The sequence below is a fragment of the Adiantum capillus-veneris genome, chromosome 26, assembly GCF_014529385.1.
Source record: "Adiantum capillus-veneris isolate H3 chromosome 26, ASM1452938v2, whole genome shotgun sequence".
Lineage (NCBI taxonomy): Eukaryota > Viridiplantae > Streptophyta > Polypodiopsida > Polypodiales > Pteridaceae > Adiantum > Adiantum capillus-veneris.
In genome coordinates, this window is record NC_140956.1 from 94,980,681 (window position 1) to 94,985,376 (window position 4,696).

The following is a 4,696-nucleotide window of genomic DNA, read 5'->3' on the forward strand; positions in this document are numbered from 1 at the left end:
GTACGAGCGCGAGTACGTAGGCAGGAAGGGCTTAAACGCCCTGATGGACATTCTCAGTTCTCGCGGCGGCATGGTTAGTATTATGGTTTACTCTTTTCTATTTTTTGTATTGTTTTATAAATGTCGTTATATGTTTATACTTACTGAAAGCTGTCTTATTGTCTTTTTTTGCAGAATCCGACAGATACGCCGCTTGGACGCGATGAGACGTTTGACTAGACGACGTCAGTTTAGCCGTAGCTAGATAGCATTAGTTTAGGGTTTCTCATAGCTTATGTATCATGAGACGGATTTTATACGTCTTTTTGAACCATGTATATTATTACATTTGTCACCGCAGTTCATTTTGCCAATCAATTCTTTATGCCTATGATGTTGTACAATTGTCATTATTACATTTGCCAATCAATTTATTTTGCCTATGATGTGTACAATTGTCAATTTTATGCTTGTCAATTTTGCAAACAATGCGTCTTGTGGGTGACTATTTTGGGTCTATTATCTACCCTTGCACTTTTTTTAAAAAGTGAATCAAGTACAATATGGTTGATGGATGGCAGGGCATTCAATGTCCTGTCACCAAAAAAAAATTCTCTCGGGCGTCGCTATAACCATCGCTATTTATGGCTCTGTAGTGTCGCTATGAGCGTCGCTATAGACTTCTGTGTAAACGTCGCTATAACCGTCGCTATGACCGTCGCTATGAGCGTCTCTATATAGCGACGCTCTCGTAGCGACGGTTTTAGCGACGCCGGGGGTTATAAAAACCCAGTGTATTTCCGTCGCTAATAGCGTCACAAGAGCACACAACCTCTTGTAGTGATATATGTATATATATAATACACACACACACACACACACACACACATCTATATATATATATATATATATATATATATATATATATATATATATAAAGACTGAGCCTTATGAGCTCGATAAATCTCTCTCTCTCTCACTCACACACACACACACACACACACACACACACACACACACATTCATGGTCAATAACATGGATAGCGACTTCTTCGTTTGCATGCATTTTCTCAAAGCAAAACAACCCCAAGTTGACACCACACAAGCTAGGCCAAAAAGGACAACGATAACTATGGACAAATACTGAAGGCTTTTCTTTTGAGAAAATCCCTTAACCCCCCCGCTCTCTCTATCTCCGGAGTCCGTAGCCTTTAGGAATTTTCAAAATTTTCAAAATTAAAACGTTTTGAGCCGCAATCTAACTGGAGTCTCCTGACCATTCTTAGCGCACCACTCCTTTACCTGTACATTGTTCGTCTTTATCTGGAAAAATTAGCGCGCAGAGAGAGTGAGAGAGAGAGAGAGAGAGAGAGAGAGGTTTCGCATCATTGTTCGTCTGTCATCAAGGTGCAGGTGCATGATGTTGATTGATTGCTGCAATCACTGCGTAAGTGTTCTTCCTCTTCTTTGTCTCTTCTTGTCATGCTTTCTTTTAGTTCTCTAAAATTCAGAGCTTGCTTTCATGTATGTATGCAGAGCTCTATCCTTGCAAATTAGTTCAAATCGTGCTCTGTTCAAATGTTGTTAAACTGTGATTGTTTCCTTTATCCGGAGCTCAATCCTTGCAGATTAGTTAAATTGTGCTATCAAATGTTGTTGGGTTGTTGCTGTTTCAGTTATTTCGAGCTCAATCCAGCTTGCTGCCTAGATCAATTGTGCTGTTAAATGCTATTGGTTTGTGGTTGTTGGTGTGGAAATTTGCTATGTGCATGCAGATGCCCCCTCATCCAACTAAACTTAGAGCGCTAGTGCGTACGTGGCACTAGCATATGCCCTTGATTTGGAAGATCTCAAAATTTTAAGGGCATATGTGCCACTAGTCCCTCAAAAACTACCACCAATCCAATGCACCCAACACGCACACATGCTTATGCACTCCTTGATGTATGCACTCACCTTGTGCAGACCAAAAAAGAAGAATGTGCGTTCCATTAACAACTCAAACTCCGTTCTTTGCAGAATTGTTGGCGCAGACAAAAGGCCATGTATCTCTCGCATGGTGTGCCTCTAGACAGGCTTCAGATTTTTGTTTAATCACATCGTGTGCCTCTAGACACCATGATTTGGTATACAGGAGGCTTGGAGTGTAGCCTTGTTCATAAAATTAAAAAAAAAGGTGAAGGTTCATGTTGGCATTCTAAAACAATCAAATGAAAAGGAAGTCAAGGTAATGTAAGGCTATGAAATGAAGGGACTTTTTGACAACCGAAAGCAAAAGAAGATTTCAATGTTTCACAAGAAAGTGAAAAGGTAGGTCCAATCCATATAGGAAACAAGAATATGTCAAATGTATTTCTAATTCTCTACTTCTCTTAGGACATTGGATACGAGAGGTCTCCAATGGCCGCATGAGTTAACCTTGTCTGTCAAATTAAAAATTCTAGTACACATGCTTTTCTGTATTTTGAGCAAGTGCACTTTCTTTCATGTAAAGCTCATCATTTGCATGTGTGTTGATGCTATTTTATATGTGCAGTTTTTCTGATAACTCATCCTTTTCTAAATTCTTGAACAGGAGACTCAAATCCCCGACGGACAGCAGCACAATGCAGAGGGGCAAGGGCGTGACATTGTTGACATAATTACTGATTTTGGTGGTGAAAGAGTGGATGAGGCGAGCTTGTTCCTTCTAGACTCGCCGATCCAAACAAGTGACCATAACTCACCAGTGTCACACTATTCCACGGTTGAACTGACCTCATGAGCTACATCCTCGGAGTCGTTATTGTCGTCTCGACATCCCATATTTCCCTCAAAGTGCATATTTTCAGATGGTCTAGACGACACTATCGTTAACGCTACTACCACCAACATCTCAATATCGAAGGGCCCTTCCCAAGGATCCAGTCAAGTTCTCCCACCATTACCACATCTTCCACAAATGTGTTCCCCAAATGTCACACAAAGCTTCTGCTCTAAACAGGCGGAAAGTTGCCATACAAACCCTCAAACAATGTTGTTGAACGAACCTACGTATGGACGAGACTTGCAAGCATATTTCTTGCAGCACTTCAGCCCTTATAATGTGCTCCCTGATCTGCCTCAAGGGTTATGTCATAAATCGTCCTCAAATCCGGCCGCAACCTCTCAACCAAGTACCCTCAACGAGCCAAAGCATGAACATCGTCTACAAGCTCCAGCCCTACCTTTCAATATGGCTGCCAACAATCAGCTTCAGGAAGGGGTGGTGTATGGGCAACATCCATGTAATTTGGCAGCAGATGATTGCACTCTCAAGGGAATTGCGCCACAAAGAGAATGCAATTGGAAGTCGTCAGGTGGTCTTGACATTATATATGGGGTTTACTGATTACAACAACAAGCAAATATATTCAAATGGTACTTTACCGGGGCTTCAAGTTCTGGGAAACCATTGTCCAATGCACCCAGATTGTTGTCGTGGTATCCAAGATGCATGCAGATATGCACCTCATCTCCTTGGATCAGCCCAAAGTTATAATGCTATTTTGTTTCCACCTGCACCACCGCCGCCTCCAAGTATGTACAAGGACCCGAGATTCGACTACTTTGCCTCTCTTTACAGCTCAGATAAAATAAAGGTATGCTTGCTCGCATCATTGCCTCATCTCTGGCTCCTCATGCACTTCTATCAGAAAAAGCACTTGGTCTACAGTTTGTCTACCACACGCCTACTCTCATTGTTTATAGTGTCTGCACTTTTTATTTTGATCCACCGTTTCGTTTGCTCCAAGAGTATACCAATTCATGCACCTACATTCAGGGGAGGAGGGTCCGTGATGCTGCGAGGTTAAATGACAGAGATATCCATAACTACCATGTGATGTCTCCAAGATCTAAGTTTAGCTGGAGTTGAAATGCTAAGCGACGATAGCCAACCCTCCACCGTAAAGATAAATTTCCAACCATACAGAAAAGAGGAGAAAGATTCAAGCATAGACTGTTACCGGAGAAAGCGCAATGAGCGGAATTTCAGTAAGAAGATTAAGGTAATGCATGTTAATTTGTTGTGATGTGTAGTGCACTAATTAAATTACAACATAAGCAGCACTTCAAACTGATGTCTTTTTGCAGTACGCATGTAGGAAAACTTTGGCTGACAGCAGGCCTCCTATCAAAGGACGCTTTGCTAGGACGGATGACACATGAAGTTCCAATTTGGGAATTCTGACCTGAAGACTCGTCTTTGATAAAACATACATTCATTTGTACAACTTGACAATATTGTAGGCAACTTGACAATTTGTACAACTTGACAATATTTGTCTATATATATAAAAAAAAATAGCATCCAAATAAAAGGCGAACAAGACCCCTCTTACCAGTTCAAGAGAGATGGCGCTTGGTGTATTCTTAAGAGATTTTTTCTGACTCGACCAATAAAATCCTGTTGGGGTGATGATGGACACTTTGAGAAGTGTATTGCTGATTTGATATCTTTACAGCTTGAGTTGAAATTAAAGCTTTGTCAGCTTGTTAAAATGAAATCGCTACATAGCATCCTGATAAAAGCAGCATAAAAGGCATGGCAGGGTAAAAAGTAAAACATAAAGAGACAAAATGCACATAAATAAAGATGAAAATGTAATCAGTGTAGCAAGACCAATCAACATCCAAAGCCATGCATACACATCCATCCACATGCACATACCTAGAAACAAGTCACCGCACTCTAGTG

General features: G+C 41.0%; 1 pseudogene; it reads left to right on the plus strand.

Moving 5' to 3' along the window:
• The first annotated feature begins 1,396 nt into the window (after positions 1-1,396).
• LOC147423843 (uncharacterized) lies at positions 1,397-4,167 on the plus strand (annotated as a pseudogene).
• Positions 4,168-4,696: the final 529 nt, after the last annotated feature.